Source organism: Aulonocara sp. 'chitande type north' Nkhata Bay, linkage group LG22 (genome assembly GCF_057382095.1).
Source record: "Aulonocara sp. 'chitande type north' Nkhata Bay isolate Kocher_YH1m ecotype deep benthic linkage group LG22, A_spYH_male_GT1.1, whole genome shotgun sequence".
NCBI lineage: Eukaryota > Metazoa > Chordata > Actinopteri > Cichliformes > Cichlidae > Aulonocara > Aulonocara sp. 'chitande type north' Nkhata Bay.
Window position 1 is genome coordinate 18,125,371 of NC_141364.1, and position 21,529 is coordinate 18,146,899.

General features: G+C 44.8%; 1 protein-coding gene across 2 annotated transcripts in view; it reads right to left on the minus strand.

Moving 5' to 3' along the window:
* Positions 1–21,529, minus strand: part of atxn1a (ataxin 1a) — a 110,887-nt gene that overhangs the window by 61,159 nt on the left and 28,199 nt on the right. For both annotated transcript variants that reach the window (XM_086279755.1, XM_086279756.1), the window contains exon 2: positions 12,554–12,740. The gene's annotated coding sequence lies outside the window, so the exon portion shown is untranslated. The remainder of the gene's footprint in view (positions 1–12,553; positions 12,741–21,529) is intronic.

Genomic DNA, 21,529 nt, shown 5'->3' on the forward strand with positions numbered 1-21,529 from the left:
ACTTGAACAACTGCTACTTGAACAGCTTAGGCAATGTTTCTCTTAGCTTTTACTTTCTATAGATGTATAGAGGGCAAGAACTATATATTAGAGCTATATATCAGTGAGATCTCATTAGCGCTCCTGTGTACTAACTTCATAGCTATGGTTTAATTCATTTAATTTCATATCCTTATGCTTGCTTGTGTTGGGCATCAAGTTTAAACATTTAGCTGGTAACATGTTACATTGTATATGACAACCTGAATTTATTATGCCATTTATTTCCTTGTTACAGAACTATACACAGCCAGACAAGACTAGAGGTGTAATTTACTCTGAATTTCAATAAACATTTGCGATGCCTCCTTGGTGACCACATTTATTAATCAACTGGCAGAATTACACTCTCAGTAAATCCATTACAGCTTAGACTGTGCTTTAGGGCGTGGTTATCCTGTGAGTGTGCAGTGCCCTTCTGTGTCTCTAAAAATAAAAATGGCGATGCTGACCTCAACAGGACAAACCAATGGGTTATGCAACAGTGGGTACCTCCATCTTTAATATACAGTCGGTGCTGGGATGACATAAATACGTTATGCTGAGGTAGTTTGTTATGTTTTTAAATGCCTGGTAAAGACGAACAATTACTTTTAAAAGCCACAAGTGCATTTAGCTTTTGACGACACACATTACATCAAATATTGTTTTAATTTGAAGTGTTTTCTCTTAACAATCCTTTGCAGAATGTCAGTGAGAGCTATACTTATAGTTTTTTGCTATTTAGATATTTCTTTTGTGATACATATATTTGGGGGTTTTCCACTTGTAATCATAACCTTCACCCTTCAGTTCACTGTACCATTGCCAGCTTGATTAAGCTACAATAGCTATCATAGCTATTTAGTGGCTTCTAGCTAGTGAAAAATCTTTGGAGCACACTAGATACAGGAGGGTATTATTAAATGTTTAATATGGTTCACTACTGAATCTCAAGAGCCGAAAAGTGGTATTTGTTACAGCCTTTAAGTTAGCCAAGAGCTAAAAACAAAAGAACTGTAATTTATTTTGGTTTTTAAGTGTGTAGCAATAGAAGCTATGTTTATAACAAAAGACAAAGTGTTCACTGTGTTTGTGAGTATCTGAGCATGTGTACATTTTGTAGGCGCTTGATCTTTCCTGCATGCTTGGTCATGCACTTATACGTAATGTGATTTTTTTTTTTTTTTTTTTTGCATGCTCCGTTGCACCCTAAACACCTTCCAGGAACTCAGCCGTTTCAATCTAAAGTGCAACAAAGACACTAAAGTGGGAGGGAAATAAATGTAGTTCCCTAGAAGTGATTACTCAAAATGTCAACCTGCTGAGGATAACAAGCAGAAAAGTCTTACTCCTTACTGGGAAAAAATTTCATCACACTCTTTCAGATAATCTGGCAGCTGATCACACAGACCACATGGAGATACACTAGCCTTCGTGCTCTTTGTCACGTATGTGCGTGTGTGTGTAGGAATTTGTAATGATTTACATCTCTGAGTGTCATTCTGTTCATGTTGTTCACGGCGACCTGCACCAGCAGGCACTGCGCTTATGTAATCCTTACTGTCAATCCCATTCACACACACCTCCGTAGACACACATGTCCTGCGCACGCACACACACACACACACGCACACACACACTACTGTCTTCCAACAGAGCTGAGGTTATTCTCCAGTTGTGGTGAGAGAGCCCTGCATGGTATCGTCAGCACAACCGAGAAGGAAGCAATTTCTCCCTAGAAGGTAAAAAATTAACTGCTGTAAATAATATTTCAAGTCTGATGCCTGCTGTGCTCTCATCACCACTTATACTAACAGTTAAATTATTTTAGCAATCCCAATAATCTACAGAAGGCTATGCAGAACAGAAATGTGCTTCATCCCCCCCCACCCCAGTTTCCACATATTTTTGAATATGACAGTATGACAGTTCGCTTTATGTTCATGTTGCTTCCCACACACTAATCAGCATAACCTACAGTTATGTGCAGTGGCAGCCGGAAGGCTTCATGCTGATGTGTGATGTGGACTTCCATGTTTTTATTGCAAGGCCGGATGAAGTCCCTGAATGGATTCATAATAAATTTGGGGGGTTTCAACATAACCAACAGATTTTATTTAAAGGAGAAATTCTGATGATATGTAAAGGACCTTAAATACTTTTTATACCTTAAGAGGCCAACAAATTTTACACAATAATAAAATAAAAGGCAAAGAACATATGATGATGAAGTGGTTAGCCCCACAGCAAGAAGGTCCTTCCTCAGGCAATCCACACATACATAACTGGTGATTCAAAACCGTCCATAAGCATAAACAGTTGTCGCATGAGTAGGTGGCATGATCTCTTTGAGTGATGCAGAGAAAGTATGTTGAGAATTTTCTAGGTCTGAAAAGTCCCAGGAGGAGGTGACTCTGCCAGTTGACTATAAAGACATCTTAAAGAAAACGTCCTTACATCTCATGTCATTTATGACCCCAGGAAACATTTTCCTAAGGGGTGTAAATGATGGTCTCATTTAGAATATAACAGACAATTAAGCATGGATATGCATGGCTACCTACAAGAAGATATTATGTATAAGATTCAGAATTCTGTAATGATGAGTGTAATTTATCTTCTCTTGGCATATCCAAAAAAAAGAAAGTAGCAAACTGTTTTTATCTAATGGTAAATGAATGATCTTTTTGATTGGCTATATTATATTATAGCGCTGCGATGGACTGGTAACCTGTACCCCGCCTCTCACTCTGTGACAGCTGAGTGACCCTGCAACCCTGAATTGAAAAAGATTGGATGGATATTTATAAAAAGGACATTCTTGGGGGGGAACAAAAGACCCACAAAAAGGTCCAAACTGAATGACAGTAGTTTTTTTTTTCTAGGGGTGCAAAGTCTGAGCATGTCTCAGATGGCCGTGTTGAATAATGTCTGCTGGCTATCACCCTCCACTGTTCCATTAAAATTCCTCAGCCAAGGCCCATCTGCCATTGTTATACAATTCAGGAGACCACAGGGCCCCGAGTTCACTACATTCCCCCCCAAGTGAAGGAAAACCAGTTTAGCTCAATGGGCTACTAGCCTCCACCTCTCCACACATAAAAGGATGGAGTACAGCGGCATAACTGTGGAGTATTAGCGATATTGGTAAGTGGCAATCCATCAGCCCTGCCACACACACTGTACACACTATTTCATGAAGGCTTGGTATAAACAGCACTCTTGAGAACAAGAATAATGGTGACTTTTTTCCTCTCAAATACGGTCAGTAGGATTCCCACAGGAAAACATTTGTTTTCAAGAAAATATTTTGGTTTCCTGTGTTCTTCCTGTGTGCTCAGAAGATCTTTTAGAAAAGGTAAGTCAGCTCACGTGAAGAACTAGATTGATCCCGTTACTAGTGCAGATGCAAAGGTTAGGAATGGATATTATATAGCAGCATTAAAATAAAAGCACAACCAAAGAGAGACAAGGTGAAGAAAGGGAGACAAAGTCAACAACGAGAGAAGCTGAAAGGGAAGTCAGGACACTTGGAAAGATGAAAGGGAGAAAAATGATGGGAAAGTTGACAAGGAGGTAAAAGGGGAAAAAAAGAAGGCGATAACAAAGGGAACAAAACTCAGAGGTGCAGTAACAGAGAGACAGTGAGGTATGTGGGGGGATAGTGAGTGGGAGAGTGTGGGTGGCGACAAAGATGGCACTTTATCATACAGCCTAGTTGTAAAAGCAATAAACTCTCTATAGGTCTCAGCATAAAGACTTCCCAGGCACCACAAAGGCCATGCTCATTCATCTCACTAAAAGCTGAAGTTGCTGAATTGAGCTCAGCTCCTCCTGGAGAGAAGTGTTTGTCATTGTGAACTTCTGACCATTTCAGAACATCCAGGCATAAAAGCAGATAAGAAGTGTGCCTGCATGTTTTCAGTTGCCTTTGAACTTATTCAGTTCGCCTGCATTTTGTCCCGCTGAATGCCAAACTATAAGTTTGGTTTTGGGGTTGAACTGTGCTAGCTATTAGCAGTGGCTGGAACTATTTTGTACTCTATTTGATTCCTTTTTCTTTGCTGCTTGAATGCGATCTTGCAGACACACAAAAAAGTGCATAAAAACATCACACAGGCAACAGGAAATTAATCGTACAGATGGCATTTGTTCCAAGAAAGTACAGACCTACCGTGACTGACAGGGAAACCTGTCAATTATCTAATTTGCATGACTTCTGATTCCTTTCTGCAGGTAATTATCATCCTATGATGTGATCACTCTTGCCAGTTTGCCACCCACCTGTGCCTTCCCTTTTTCCCTCGTCGCTCCTCTCGATTCTCTCCATCTCTCACAGCACACTTATACAGGAGGTGTGATTGCATTAAGCTGCAGAGAGGAGAGAGCGAGAGGGCATCCCAGGGGCTACACTAATGTACAGAACAGAATGTACAGAGCAGCAACTGTGAAGGTGAGCAAGAGAGAGGTTGGAGTGGGAGGGGGTGGGCGTCCATTACTATAATCATTTTACTTCACTTGAAAAGGTGGCTCTTAAAGCAGGTTCTGTGGAGGAGACAAGAACGGGAGAATACGTGGAGAGAGGCGAAGAGAGATGAGCGGCTCTTATGGCTGTTAGTAAATCTAAAGCACAACTTCATTTTTCAACTTTTATTGCTTTCTCGCACGAGCACCCAGAGCATCCGCACAATAACCAAAGACATTTCAGCGGTATATTAGCATCCCCGTAGTGCGTTTGTAATATCCTTGAGGTGTCCTGAGACGTGCATTCTAGATGATAGCAATTAACGAGACGAGTCAGGGCTCGACAGCAATCACCGCTTTTAAAATTATTCATGTTTCGGGTTAAAACACACAAACCATAAATCAAACGTACTAATTCACATCCGATGCAGTTTGTTTCACCCTGCTATGAATACAATAAAGCCAAAACCCTAACGCCGCACAAAAGTAATATGTTGCTCCATGCAAACAATGAGGGATATCGTTCAAAGCAGGCACGGAAGACAGGGAATGCCCTGAAGGAATAACATCTAATGCAATCAGATTGCTCTGGCCAATTAGTCAGACTAGCCTAGCCAGAGATGATGTCAGCCGTCATTACTCACTGCTTAATGCTATAAAGCAGAAGGGAATCAAGAGAAAACAAAGAAAAGAGCAACAAAAGTGGGTTTAAGCTGAGAAGAGCCCACTTAATCACACCAAACAGAGACTAGTACACTTATGTGAATAATGGCACCCACGCTGAATAAAAATCTCTCTCACACACAGTTCATCCACCCTTACATACACATTTAAGAGTAAATGCTTAGATATATTAAGCCATGCTCACAATGACACAGTACACAGCAAAGATGAAGATGCAGGCATCCACCCTCAGCACGCTGAATGTTCCAGCATGCGTATGGCTCATTAGTAATGACCTACAGCGGCATGTTTTTCCACACCGATTACAGTCAATACCCCACAGCTCCAAATGACATTTTCACATTTCACTTTAATGTACAGTCAGGATGTTATAGGGTGATCTCGCTCAAATACACTGTCGTACTGTACAGCAGGGTTTCTGTCCAGCGGCCCACTGGATCCGAGTTGACCCCGAATAGGCCCAAGCGTCAGGATTTTTTTCTTTTCCCCACATGCATTCCTCAGATGCTTTCCGGAGGTACAACCAAACCAAATAAAACTGGATCATTTATCTCAGTAGATTATGTTTCCTGTTAGCCGTTTATACACATCTAAAAAATGCTGGAAGTAGCTGCTATAACTAGTATTTTAACCTAATAGCACCCACCCATTTTAGTTGAATACATATCTTGATACCATTTACATAGCATGTAACCCATTCTTCTGGCAGCTGCAGGTGAAAGTATAATACAATACTGTGTAAAGGTCTTTGAGGTTTAGCGATTCAGTGTTCAATTGTGAAAGCTTGAAAGTCAATATTTGGTGTGACCACCTTTATTCTTAAACACAGCCTGAACTCTATTAGGCAGCTTTCATTTCTCCAAGCATTCTTTAGGAATAGTTCTCCAGTTTTCTTGAAGGACATTCACAGATGTTGGATGTTTCTGCCTTTTGTTCTGTTCTCTGTCACCATGATCCCACACTGCTTCGATAATGTCGAGGTCCAGGCTCCGGGGAGGCCAATCCATGACTGATAGTGCTCCATTGTGTGTTTTTCTATCCAACTGTGCTTTTACTGCATTGGCAGTGTAGAGTGGATTAAAATTTGACCGCACTTCAATTCAATTCAATTTTTTTTATATAGTGCCAAATCACAACAAAAGTTGCCTCAAGGCGTTTTATATTGTACAGTAGATACAGAGAAAAACCCAACAATCATATGACACCCTATGAGCAATCACTTTGGCGACAGTGGGAAGGAAAAACTCCCTTTTAACAGGAAGACACCTCCAGCAGAACCAGGGTCAGGGAGGGGCTGCTGCGACCAGTTGGGGTCTGCGTTTACAGTTAGACCAGCAGCAGCACTGGCTGAAATCTAGCCCCAAACCATGACAGAGCCTTCACCGTGTTTTACAGACAGCTGTAGACGCTCCCTACACATTTACAACATTTTGAAACAAAATTTTCAAATTTATATCAGTCACTCCATCCAACCTGTTGCCACTGATTTTCGGTTCAGTGTAACTGGGAATACCTCCATGGCCTTCCACTTCTGTTGAAGCTTCAGTGAAGGGTGGATGAATCAACTGAGGGGCCAGTGAAATGAGTGTGTCAGAAAAAAATGGAGCAAAGGCTGATTTTCGACTCTAAAATGGTCCAGTACAAGGACTGAGCTGAAATTCATGAAATTAGTGAAAATGCAGCGAAGAAAAACAGACCTTCAGAGACATATTGTTCAAGAAAGTCTGACTCCTTGGAGGTGAAATATAAAGAAATGAGGGCCGGCTCAATGCTTTTACACAACCTCAGTATGTAAAAAAGAGACAAACAAAATAAACATGCACATAAACATCCATAAAAATAGGTAATTATACTGACCTCATTAACTAATAGGTGGATTGATTATTAAGCCAGACTTCAACATCTTTACAGCTACTGTATAAAAACTAGCAAGTTCTAGGGGAGTAAAGTAAGAATCAGACAAAGCTGCATTTCTCATGAAACTCTCTTCTACCAAATCAACTGTGCTTCTGTTACATGGAGCACTACCTTCATGCAACATAGGTTTATACGCAAATGATCTGAAATGTACTTACAAATGTTTCTTTACCAAATTTTGAGGCTTTTTACTTGGAAAAGAACAAACCTGGATGAAACATTCAAATAAGTTTGGTTCCTTTTTCTTTGCTCTCTTGCGTATACAAATCAGGTCGCTCCTCCAATTGTGAATGCCTCTCTTTATATCGATTCATTCACACACACTTCACTTCTTTTTTCTGCCTCCTCTGCTCTCTACCTTTATCCTCTCTTCTCAGTAATTCAGTCTGGATGAACCCAACAACACTGAGCAAGGTAATTAACTAACTGTTTAGTGTGCAGAGGCAGTTCAAGTGTGTGTGTGTGCGTCAGTGTTTTTGTGGAGAGCGGCAGCATGACGAGTAAAGACAGCGAGACAAAAGACATATAGAGCAGAAAGAGCAGAAGTACAGAGAAAGATATGATTTTACTTATTAGCTAATTGTTCTATCAACATCAAAAGGGATGCAAAGATACCACCATAATATCTGGTCACTCTAAAAACTCTACCTTAATTTCCCGCTGTCCCTCTTCTCGTTTGCTCTCTGTCACTGTAATTCGTGACAGCTGTTGTTGCAGTTGGCACTCTCAGGTGTGTGTGTGTGTGTGTGTGTGTGTGTGTGTGTGTGTGTGTGTGTGTGTGTGTTTCCCCTGCTCTCCAAACCCAATTCAATTCTACTATGAGAGTCGGGCCCAGATCAAATAAAGCAGAGCGTAGCGATTACAAGAAAACAGAGAAGGGGAAATCCATGCTCCCTCTCACGCACACACAAACACACACATAGAAGGGATGACCTCTCTATATACTTGTGTACATACTCATGGCAGCACTGTGCCCCAGATCTACTAGATTTCTTACTTTAGAGGAGTTGATGTTAATTACATTCTCGTATTGTACAAGTGACACGTAATTGGCAATAAACTTTTTAGCCTGTGACCAACAAAAGGGACTGGGTCGGCTTATTTTATATATTGAGCATTTGTTCAAGCACTCACAGCCCCTGGCATTGCTGGATATCCAGAGGCTCCCGTGAAACTGTATTACAGAAAGCATCACTGGATTAATTAGTCATTTGACATCTCAGAGATTACTGTGAGCTGTTGCTGTAGGCAGCATTGAGTTTAACCGTGAACAAGAGTGAGAGTGGGTATGAGTAATTCCAGTCTCAAATAAAAAAAATTTATCAATCTGTAAAAAATTGATTGAATCCACATAAAGCTGTCAGACTTCCCCCTGCAAGACATAAATAAGTTTAACCCTTCCGTGCAATAACGTAATGAAAGCCAAGCGCATTTTGCAAACAGGCCCCGAAAAGAAAATGAATGAGCAGATATATGATGATGATATGATGCACACCATTGTTTTTCTTGTGACATTACCAATAAGTTTGATGTGTCACATGACCCTCTTCCTATTGAAAAAAACAAAAGTTGTATCCAAGATGGCCGACTTCTAAATGGCCACCATGGTCACCACCCATCTTGAGGAGTTTGCCCCCTCACATATACTAAAGTGCCACAAACAGGACTTTAATATCACCACCCATTCCCATGTTATTACGGTGTATCCATATAAATGGCCCGCCCTGTAATATATATTTATATATATATATCGTGGAGACACGACCAAGACAACCTACAAACTTCCAACTGAGCGTCACTATGGGGACAAAAGGTAATTTAAGTGACTTTGCACGTGGCGTGGTGAAAGATGGGCTGATATGAGTATTTCAGAAACTGCCAGTCAGCTGGGATTTTCCCCATACAGCCATCTCTGGAGTTCACAGAGAACGGTCTAAAAAATGCCTTCCTAATGCCAGAGGTCAGAAGAGAATAACCAGGCTGCTTCATGCTGATTGGAAGGCAACAGTAACTCAAATAACGCTCTAGACATGCAGAAGAGAATCTCTGAAAGCACCTTGAAGTGGATGGGCTACAGCAGTCCCATTTATGTGAGTTGAGAACAGGAAACCGAAGCTACGATTTACAAAGGCTCATCAAAATGATAAACAGAAGACTGCAAAAATGTTGTCTGGTCTGATGAGTTTCGATTTCTGTTCCAAGATTCAGATATTAAGGTCAGAATTCAGGCACAGATGTCTGGCTTCCTCCCACAGTGCAAAGACGTGAGAATGTGTGTGTGAATGGATGTCTGTCTCGGTGTTAGCCCTGCGGCAGACTGGCGACCTGTCCAGGGTGTGCCTCGCCTCCCACTCTATGGTAGCTGTGTAAGGTAGCAGTGTATCCATCTCCTGATGACTACTTCCTGCAGGATACCACGTTACAAAGCTCAGATCATCCCAAACTGTTTTTTGAACATGACAGTGAGTTCACTGCACTCTAACATCCTCCACCGTTACCAGATCTCAATCGGGTGGAACATGGAACAACGGGAGATTTGCGTCATGGATGTGCAGCCGACAAATCTGCAGCAACTGTGTGACGCTACAAAATCTCTGAGGAATGTTTCCAGCACTTTGTTAAATGTATGTTATAAAGGATTAAAGCAGTTCTAAATGCAAAACAGGGTCCAACCCAGTAATAGCAAGGCGTACCTAATGAAGTGACAGGTGAGGTGAACATGTCACTAATCAGCTGGGTACCTCTTTGTTAGCTGCGTTGTAACATAAGCTTATTCTCCTCTTAGACTCACTGTAAGTCACACAGGATACAACATAAGCCACGTGTCAAATGTCAATTTTAGTTGATTTATGTCATGCGTTCTCATTCTGATTCTACATCTTTAGCTTCTTTATAGCTGGCAGTCTCTATATGCTACACCGACAGCCACGGCGACTTGCCGCCCAGTGTCATTGTTTGAGCTTTTAGGCTGTCACCCCTCCATCTGCTCATTTCTGAGACTTTGTGTTCAGAGAAAGGCAACTGTCAACAGTGAATTTACAATGGAGAGAGAGAGAGCAGAAAGCAGCGGGGAGTGAAATGTGCAATTTCCAGTCAGCGAGAATGACGGCTGAAGAAAGAGGAAGAGAAGAGGACAAGGGGAGCAGGGAGCGACTGAATTTTAGAGAAAAGAAAAATCCAAAAAGGCTACTTTATGTTCACTTCTTTCCCCAATTATCAACCTTGTTTCTTCTTTATCTTACCTTTTGATTTATTATACTTACACTCCCCCACTCCCATCCACAAAACTAGTCCTCTATAAATTGGTACAATGTTAATTTAATAAGCTAATTAGTCTGTACTTCAAAACATATTTGTAGAGGTATGAAGCAAGTCCCTGAAGTAGCTCACAGCAAAAATAAAATGATGCTGTTGGTGAGTCGAGTATAACCGTACGCTGAGGGGGCGATAAACAAAAACTTATTTTGCAGCAGCCGGTGGCACGCTGCAACTGGGACGAGAACCAAAAATCATGTTTGGGTTTTATGATATATTTTTTAAAATAACTGGTACAAAAAAAATCCTCTCTTTCTATATTGTCTGTGTCTACAACTATCCCATGATAACAACAGCCCCTCTCACAGAGCAGGCAGAATGAGCAGCAGGAGAAAGCGGTGACGGTATTGGTCACAGAAGAGTTTAGGACAGGGAGAGGGGAGAGAGGAAGACCGTAAAAGATGTTCAGTGAGACAAAAAGCAGGGATTGGCTTTCTCGCTCTTTCCCTCAGTAAGCCCTTCTATTCATCCTGCTATCCCTCATAGGAGAGAATGGAGCTTCAACATGCAGCTGGCGAGACGGTGATAAAGGGCTGGCGGAGAAGCTTCAATACAAGCGGCCGAGGATTCAGTAAGAGGGAAAAGAGCAGAAAGCTTCTTCAGCTAGAGGATGGGTAGTGAAACTGAGAGCGAGAGAGAAAGGGAATATTGATGAGTGAAGGAGTTGAGGGACGTCACAATGGGCCGTTGAAAGTGAAGAGTGAAAACGAAAATGAGAAAATCAAAAGTCAAAAAGCATGAAGGAGGGCGGCGAGAAGGACAGGAGCTCAGTTCCATTCAAAGAAGTTTATCCTCTGAGTCACAGAAACGCACATACACCCAAAGCACACCTAAGTACCTCAGATCTTATGAAAACTGCTATTAAAAGAAGAAAAGAAAAAGGACAGGCCCGACCCATCTGGTCTCATACCTGCAGCTCGACTCGTTTGGTTCAGACTCACGTAGGTTGCACAGTGAACCAACAACATATAACTGATTCTTGATATACTTGGAGAAGAGATGCGTCAGTGTACCATGACCGCACCCCTCTGAACTGGACTAAAGCCTGCTACGTATGGTCGTGTCAGAGAATAGCTTGGCTCATGCAGCTAGCTCGCCTAGCGCAGCGCTCTCGGATCGTTTGTTGGTTTTTCGCAGCGTAAGGTCTCTAGCGTGGGTTTTCAAGAACACACTAAGTGTTGAAAACTACAACACAAGAAAACCTGTACTAGAACTACATTTCATATTGTAATATTACTTTTCCTGCTTATAACTGCATGTATGAGATGTCACTGTACTGACTGCCAGGGAGAATGACTGGCTCTAATCCGTAATATCATAAACCCAGCACATGCTTGTTGATGTTTGAGGCATTGTACGATTGGTTATTTTATTTTTTCTACTCTACTCATACCCTATTTAAAATGTTATCTATAATAAGCAATACGAGGGAAGTAATTAAATTGTCCTACATAGTCCAAGTGTTGCTGGAGCTTCAACTTCCTCATATTGTCATCTCATGAAGCAAAAGTTACTGTGGTCACTGTAGTTACTGTGTGGTGACTGTGTTTAACTGGTCAATAATCACAATCCTTCATGCTATAAACCATAAGCGATGCTTATATGTTACCGTGCATGGTTCCATGGTTACCGCTGATCTGGCATAAAAATACATGCCTCCTCTACAAACAATCCCTCGACAGCTTGAATACAGCAGATGGATTTAACCCATTAAAACTTAACGCATGTATATCCATAGACTGTGCGGGCACCACGGGTCTTACTGGATTTTAATAGCAGCTTAGCTTGTGTACTCATAACGGTTATCATAACAGATCAACTGGACCAGAATCTGCCTGATAATAAAGCGCAGACATACATGTTAAAAGTCTCTTCAATTCAATCCAATTTATTCAATTAAATTCTCTTTATATGGTGCCCAATCACAACAACATGCCCTTTATATTGTAAGGTAAGAAAAAAAATACAAATACAGAGAAAAATCACAACAATCAGACAACCCATATGAAGAAGCATTTGGAGCGACAGTGGGAAGGAAAAACTCCCTTTTCACAGGAAGAAAGCTCAGTGAGGGACAGCCATCTGCTGTGACCGGATAGGTGTGAGGGGAGGAGACAACTGACTCCCTGACTCCATCCTCTTTGAATCCTACCTGAGAATAAGAGGCAGAGCTACTTTGGCCGAGTAGGTGGAGCCTTCTGCTCAGCTGAGAGCTGACAACGGATTGCAGTCGTAGTTCCTGATGTGAAGCCTTGATCTCTCCACCAGCAGAAAGGAAGGGAGAAGAAGTGTGCGCCGTCTATTCACGTCTGTATGTCGGCAGTTGTGGTCACAATTCCCTGCAGATAAACAGAGACAGAGAGGCTTTTATTTCTCTCTTCAATATTGCATCCTATGAGATTACTTAGGTCTGGGTTATTGCTTACTTTAGCTCAATTATCATAGCATAATAACCACATCCAGTGCTCTGCAAGTACAATAATCAGCTTAATCATTCAGTATTCTTTTCCTCTTAATTATTTCAGTTTTGTGCAGAAACACTGCTACTCTTGGAACATTAAGCTCTCATAGAGAAGCAATATCCATTAAATTGTAATATTGTAGCCTTAGTAGCCCCCCTGTTCACGAGGGGCAGCCATTCAGAAGAAAGTTAGCTTGGAGGGAGGGTGTCCTTCAAGCGAGAGCAGCTCAAACATTTTGTTTCAGACATTGGATGAACTTGAGTCAAGGCAAGTCTCATACAGTCCAGGAATAAAAATATGAAGCAGGAAAGGAGCAAAACAGGTCGACGTTAACAATGAGCTTGATAGCAAAGCGATCTTTGTTCATAAAAGTTCAAGAAATAACAAAGAGAAGCTACATAAATAACTATTAGTGAGGTGCAGGGTGATGCTGCTATTACAAGAAAACTCCACTTGCCTTCTGTGTTAAGAAATGGGTTTGCAAATTTGACGAGGAAAATTGTAGATATGTTGTTGTTTATGACAGAGTGATTGCTACCACTGCCTTTCTTGACAAAGCTGACACACACACACACACACACACACACACACACACACACACACAATGCCTGTAGTACTTGCTAAATCCCAGTCCTTGTTTAAATAGAAGTCTTTAAACCATGTGCATTTGTAAATGTCTGCACTTGTGATTCTTCCTCTGCTTTTCCCTTTTTCTGTTGTGCTCTCTCCCTCTCTGAAGACTATTCAGAACAAACACCCATGCTATTTATACACTGACGCCGAATCAGCATGGTAACCACGCTTTGTTTACCCACATGAGACACACGGTTTGAGGCTCGTGTCCTCTTTTTTTCCCTCTCTAAACAAAAATCACAACTACTTAGTTCTTGCGCATTAACTTAGCTCAGTTTCCAGTAAGGACAGCGTTTCTCTTTCTCTGACCAAATGTCTCTAGTAAACTGAGAGCAGACCCTCATAATGAAGGTAGTATTTCTGTGAAAACCACATCTCATAGCCTGGAAATGTTAAAAAATTTTACACTACAATTCGTTTTCTCAGAAAGCTCTGATCGAGAGTCACTATGTCTAAAGCAATACCGAAAGAATCGCACTTCTCCTTTCCTACTCTGCATGCATACCATTCAGGGAAATAAGTTCCATTTTCAAGCTCCCTGCATCAAACGCTCAGGCAACCAATACACTTGATTTTGCACCTTCTGTGCAAAGTACTTAATTCCCAACTACTGTAGTGGCACTCCACCATAACCTAAAGCAGGGCGCTGTTGCATCATTTATCGCCCAGGTGTGAATCCAACTTTATGGCTTTGTTGCAGGATGTTCATTAAAAAGAAGTGAGTTAATGTTCCCCGGGCAAATAAAATGTGGTACAGTGCCTAATTTGATGCACAAGCACATCGAGAAACACTTAGTGCTCCCATCCAGTGTGCTCCCTTATTTTAAGTAACCCCGAGGCTGTTACCACAGTGACAAAGACATGTCCCAAGGTCACAGGGCCGAGTCGAGCGTTAACTTGAACCCCGAAACAACACGTTGACTCAGCAACGCAAAATCAGGTCAGCCGATCATGTGACAACCAAGAGTACCCCCTACCCCGGGGACAGAAAGTGATACTAAAGCATGCATGTTTTTGTTTGTACTAACTTAACACAAAATTCAAGCACATACACACAAGCACCCAGGCATACGAAAGAAGCAAAACACATCCAGCTCGTAGAGTCACGTATACACACAGAAACCCACACAGCCGTGGGAAAAGGTACACAAAAAACAGCAACAGCATACACAAAGGCCAGGACAACAACTTTACCAAAGATGACTTGATGTGAGGGTCTTTCAAAGAGGAAATACGTGCTTATTAGTGGTTGAAATGCACAAATCATGAGCTCATCATCTGCCTCAGAGCCCCAGATTCATGGCTGTCATGCTCTTTGCTCCCATATGCACTTCCTATAGATGAATAAAGTCACTTTTATCCCCAGTTAAAGCAGACAAAGCCTTGAAAGTGGTTATTTTCAACAACCGCACATGCATTGTAATAAAGTATGAAGCTATTATATGGTTGGACATCAGCTGTGCAAGTCCTTTTCCCAGTATTGGATGTTGTAAAAAATACTATGAGAAGAAAGAGTGACACGTACATGTAGGCATGAAAAGTATGGCAGTACTTGTCATGGTCCTGGGTCGGTGACCCAGTGTTTTTGGTTATGTACTTTTGATAGTTTTGTATTTTCTAGCATTTAGTGGTGTTCCCTCTGGTTGATGTCTTCCCTGCTTGTGCATTTCCTTAGTGTAGTAAGTCTCTGTGTTTAGTCCGCGTCTTTGAGTCTGTGTCATTACGTGTATGTGTTTCCTGTTTTACTTTGAAGGGCTCTGTCTTATGTCAGTGTGTTCTGTTTACGTTTCCCCTGCCTTGTCAGTTATCATGTATTCCAGGTGTGTTCCCCTCCTGTTTCCCATCCCCTGATTCCTGGCATGTGTATTTATAGTGTGTGTTACCGTGTCCTCGTTGCTGGTTCGTCTGTGTTGTTTCCCCTCGGTCTCCCTGCATGTATTTCCCCGGACCTCCCTGCACCGTCATTCCTGGTTTGTGTGTTAGTTTACCCAGTTTAGGTTTCAGTTTCATGTTCCTAGCGCCTTTGTTGTTTGCATTTTTGTTGTTAATAAACACTCACCTGCACCAGAGCTGCCGCCTTTTGGTCCTATATATATTCCACACGGCTTGCCCCCGCAAACCGTGACAGAACGAACCAGCCACCATGGACCCAGCGGCAGTCAATCCGTCCGAGGAGCTCCAGGATGACATCGGCTACAATGTGGAGATCCTCCTCGGGCTGTGGCTGGAGAATCCTCCGCACGAGCTTCGCCTCGCCGTGGAAGGTCGGCTACAACGGCTCTTTTCCGGCCTGCCATGGCTACTAAATTCACTTCCTCCGACCATACAGGCTTTTCTCCGGCACACACCCCACCTTCTCTCAGCCACTCCTGCCTCGCTGCCCGACTCACCGGATGTGATCTTGCCCGGCCCGTCGGAGCCGTCTGCGGGGAGGAGACGCCGATCGCGCCGCAAGCGCGCCACCCCACAGCTGGATGTTCGGACATCTAATTCGCCGGCTGTGGTGAATGAGGACTGTTTTCCATTTGCGGACTGTATGACTGTTCATTCAGGGGCGGTGTTCTGTGCGGCAGATGACTTTGTGAACAGCATATCAGCTCCCCCGCAGCCACTCTTAGCCCAGTCAGCTCCCCCGCAGCCAGTGCCACCCTCAGCTCAGTCTCCAGTGCCACCCTCAGCTCAGTCTCCAGTGCCACCCTCAGCTCAGTCTCCAGTGCCACCCTCAGCTCAGTCTCCAGTGCCGCCTGTAGCGCAGGCCCCAGTAGCTCCCGTGCCGCCCGTAGCGCAGGCCCCAGTAGCTCCCGTGCCGCCCGTAGCGCAGGCCCCAGTAGCTCCCGTGCCGCCCGTAGCGCAGGCCCCAGTAGCTCCAGTGCCGCCCGTAGCGCAGGCCCCAGTAGCTCCAGTGCCGCCCGTAGCGCAGGCCCCAGTAGCTCCAGTGCCGCCCGTAGCGCAGGCCCCAGTAGCTCCAGTGCCGCCCGTAGCGCAGGCCCCAGTAGCTCCAGTGCCGCCCGTAGCGCAGGCCCCAGTAGCTCCAGTGCCGCCCGTAGCGCAGGCCCCAGTAGCTCCAGTGCCGCCCGTAGCGCAGGCCCCAGTAGCTCCAGTGCCGCCTGTAGCGCAGGCCCCAGTAGCTCTGGCTCCAGCATTACCGGTTCCACCCGTTCACTCCGTGCAGGGAGAAAGCCTAAGTCCTACTCAAGGTGCTTTTCATGATTCAGCCGCCATTGGCACTGTTTGCCGCTCCAGGGCTTCCCCAGAGGCTAGGTCCCAGTCCTCAGCTGATTCTGGACCCCTGGAGTTTAAGCAGCCACCTGGGAAGTGCCCCGTGTCAGTGCTGTCTGAGCAGGGCCAGTGCTCAGCACAGCACCCATTTCCTTCATGTCTGCCAGTGGACTCCATGCCTGCTGGCTTTGTGATGGCTTCTGCTGGAGGGTCCAAGGGGCCCGTCCAGCCTTCGTCTCGTATCTCCGCTGGAGGGTCCGAGGGACTGCTCCGGCCTTCGTCTCGTATCTCCGCTGGAGGGTCCGAGGGACTGCTCCGGCCTTCGTCTCGTGTCTCCGCTGGAGGGTCCGAGGGGCCCGTTCAGCAACCTTCCTCGTCAGCTGGGGGTTCAGAAGAACCGCACCAGCACCATGCCACATCAGCTGGAGGGCCCGAGGAGCCCATCCAGCCACCATCTGCTACGCCAGCTCCAGCCTGTGCTTCGTCAGCTGCAGCTCCAGCCTGTGCTTCGTCAGCTGCAGCTCCAGCCTGTGCTTCGTCAGCTGCAGCCTCAGAGCCTTCGTCAGCTGCAGCCTCAGAGCCTTCGTCAGCTGCAGCCTCAGAGCCTTCGTCAGCTGCAGCCTCAGAGCCTTCGTCCTCGTCTGGTCCGGCCTCAGAGCCTTCGTCCTCGTCTGGTCCGGCCTCAGAGCCTTCGTCCTCGTCTGGTCCACCTGCCTCTGCCTGTGCTTCTGCTACGCCTGGCCCACCTGCCTCTGCCTGTGCTTCTGCTACGCCTGGCCCACCTGCCTCTGCCTGTGCTTCTGCTACGCCTGGCCCACCTGCCTCTGCCTGTGCTTCTGCTACGCCTGGCCCACCTGCCTCTGCCTGTGCTTCTGCTACGCCTGGCCCACCTGCCTCTGCCTGTGCTTCTGCTACGCCTGGCCCACCTGCCTCTGCCTGTGCTTCTGCTACGCCTGGCCCACCTGCCTCTGCCTGTGCTTCTGCTACGCCTGGTCCAGCCTCTGCCTGTGCTTCTGCTACGCCTGGTCCAGCCTCTGCCTGTGCTCCTGTTACGCCTGGTCCTGCCTCTGCTTCAGCGTCGCCTGGTCCTGTGCCCTCCAAGCCTCGGCCGGTGCGCCTGACACTTGGGCGCCGCCGCTGCCTTCCGCGCGGCCGGCCCCCTGATCGCCATCGCCTGAGTGGCCGCCGCTGCCTTCCGCACGGCCGGCCCCCGGACCGCCATCGCCTGAGTGGCCGCCGCTGCCTTCCGCACGGCCGGCCCCCGGACCGCCATCGCCTGAGTGGCCGCCGCTGCCTTCCGCACGGCCGGCCCCCGGACCGCCATCGCCTGAGTGGCCGCCGTTGCCGTCCGCACGGCCGGCCTCCCGAACTGTATCCACGTCGCCGCCGTTGCCGTCCGCACGGTCGGCCCCCCCCCGAACTGTTTTGGACTCCTGTGCTGTCGGCCCCCTGGACTCTTCTGTTTTGGACTGTTTTTTTTTTTCCTGTGTTTTGGTGTGCTTCGTTTCTTTTGGTTTTGGGCTCGTTTTTTGTTTTTGTCTTTTGGCCTTCTGGTGCTCCGGTTTTGTTTTGCTTCGAGCCCTCCTTCCTGGGCCCCCGCCGCCCGCCCTGGTCGGGTTGTTTTCTGTTTTTTCTGGCTGTTTTTTTTTTTTTTTTTTTTTTCTCTTGTTGGGCTGTCTGGAGCCAGCCTTTGAGGGGGGGGTACTGTCATGGTCCTGGGTCGGTGACCCAGTGTTTTTGGTTATGTACTTTTGATAGTTTTGTATTTTCTAGCATTTAGTGGTGTTCCCTCTGGTTGATGTCTTCCCTGCTTGTGCATTTCCTTAGTGTAGTAAGTCTCTGTGTTTAGTCCGCGTCTTTGAGTCTGTGTCATTACGTGTATGTGTTTCCTGTTTTACTTTGAAGGGCTCTGTCTTATGTCAGTGTGTTCTGTTTACGTTTCCCCTGCCTTGTCAGTTATCATGTATTCCAGGTGTGTTCCCCTCCTGTTTCCCATCCCCTGATTCCTGGCATGTGTATTTATAGTGTGTGTTACCGTGTCCTCGTTGCTGGTTCGTCTGTGTTGTTTCCCCTCGGTCTCCCTGCATGTATTTCCCCGGACCTCCCTGCACCGTCATTCCTGGTTTGTGTGTTAGTTTACCCAGTTTAGGTTTCAGTTTCATGTTCCTAGCGCCTTTGTTGTTTGCATTTTTGTTGTTAATAAACACTCACCTGCACCAGAGCTGCCGCCTTTTGGTCCTATATATATTCCACACGGCTTGCCCCCGCAAACCGTGACAGTACTAGTCTGCCTACAATACAAAAATCTGATTCAAAGCTTTATTAGCAGAGCAAACATACAAAACACATCCTCAGAAAATGGTCTCAAAACATGTCCATGTCAACAATCCAAAATAAATAAACAGACATTTTTTGTCATTAATTTACATCTTTCAGTCCCATTTTTAAAAGTTTTTATATCAGGATATAAGGATGTTTAAATGTCTCCATTCACTAAATCATCAGATGTTCCTCTTTGTTCAATGTGGGGGGGGTTTCACTTGGATTCACCTTGCCTGTGTGCTTCTTGGAAATGGGGGGTGTTCTAAATATTGTGAAAAGTTTACACATAAGCACAGGTTTGTAAATGCTCACACTTACGACTGCAAGATTTTCCTCCAACTCAGCAGCCTCGGATTCAGTTCTCCATCTGTTGCAAAGGGCACTCAATAATACTGGCAGCCCCAATGTGTGTGTCTGTGCCTTTGTGTGTGTCTCCATGTGCACCTGTGAAACTGTGCACTGCCCCTTTCAGCCTGTTTTTTTATTGGTCTCCTGCCTGGCGTCCCTCTGTCACACAGAGGCTGTGCGCGTACGTGTGAGAGGGAGAAATTTTAGTGATATCTTTGCGAGCACCGATATGAGCTTCAACCTGAGCACCAGATTAAAAGAAGCAGCAGGTTAAAGACCCGGTGTGTCCGAACCAGGTGCGTTGGACATTTGCCTTTTCGCGTGTACCTCGGTCGGGTAATGTTTCGAAAAGTTCAGCGCTGTGGTGCATATCTGAGAACAGCTCAAGGTTAAAGGTCTAGGTGACACGGTTTAGATTAGGACTGTGGGTTAAGGTCAGATTGTAATCTGGCTGCGACGGTTAAGGTCAGGATGAGAGGCATAATAAAAAAAGCAGTGCACTGTGCATTGATGAGTGCCCTCACAATGACACAAGTAAATATATATGTATAAAGAGCACAACAGTACTGCTGCTGCTAAAGCAAGAGGACGCAAGAAAGCAGACGCTCTACGTACTTTATAACATTCTTTCCCATAAAAGCTCTAAGCTTGCACATTTCTGTTACATGTCACGTCAATTTAACTCTGGTATTCTCACATGATGTGTTCCTCCCACCCTCACCCTAATACAATATATGATAAATGTAATAAATCTCTCCTAAGAGGCTAGCAGGGAACTCCATGTGTCCTTGATTTCCTGCCTAAGCCATCTTCATTTGTGTTGTCTTTGTACTTGATCTGAACTTTTTGCAAATGAAGAAAGTTCACAAACTCTGGATCCAAAGGCATTATAAGGCAGATGGCCTTGGAAGTGAACTCTGCTGAAAATGAGTAGTACTTGGCTATTCTGCAGAACATACACTCCTATAAACAAGCTGTTTTTCTAGTTTGAAATGTGCCAAAAGAGTAAGATTCCAAGGACTGAGGAAAGTGCAGCTTTGCAAAGGTGTTGGATTGCAGGCCGGTTCACTGGCTCCGCACAACAAAACAGCAATAAGCTGGTTGTTTGACCACAGCATGTCCTGCATCCGACTGGCTGCACGTGAGAGGTGAAATTATGACCAAATGGCTTAAGTCCTGCAAAAGTACCGGTAACGTTCCTGTGAAATATATCCCCTAATAAATTTCACTCATTTGAATTAAATTGAAACTTTTATATTCTTACATGCAAAACGATGACAGATTTTTGCTTTTCCAATTCTATTCGTTAAGTATTATGCAAGTAGAGCTGGGCGATAGAACGATAACGATATGTATCGCGATATAAGTTTTACTCGATAGAGAAATTAAGCTATCGCGATAGACCTCGCCGCTCTTGTCCTCTTAAAATAAAATAAAAAAATAAAAATAAAAAAAAGAACAGCCAATCCAAACTAAGTAGCGCAGAGCCGAATCAATCACAGCCGCAGCGTCACGTCGCATGACTTGTTACGTACAGCACAAGTGCCAAGCCGCACGTGTGTTTGTTTGGGAAGCAGCCAGCGGGTAATGGAGGAAATGAGTGTGCCGACTAGAAAAATCAACCGAGCGTGACCGAAGAGAAAACAGATGATGGTTCCAATGCCGGAGAGATTGTCGAACGGAAGAGCCATAGAAGTTCCGTAGTGTGAAGGTATTTCGGCTATTTCAAGTCTGACAAAAAACAGAGTAGCGTGCACTATAAATTGTGCCGAAAGCACGTCTGGAAATACAATAAACTGGTGCATGCGTCACACTGTGCGCCACGTTATTGTTTCGGTGAAATTAATTTCTACAATACTGTTACTGTTAATTCTACTCTCTGCAGTGTTTAAATGCTTACATATACACACAGTTACTGTCCCTCCACACATACGACTCGGTTCTGCTTCTATGCCCCAGCTTTGTTTACTTTTTCCCACCGAGGCTTCTAGACTTCTGATTGGCCAACATTTCTGCACGGTTAGGAATCTAGCGCCACCTGCTGCTTTGGCATGTTCATAGCAGCGTTTTCCTTCATTTCTGCCTTTATGTGTGGACGGGATTATTTTTTAAAATGAAAACGGAAAATCTCCGTTTTCAAAAAT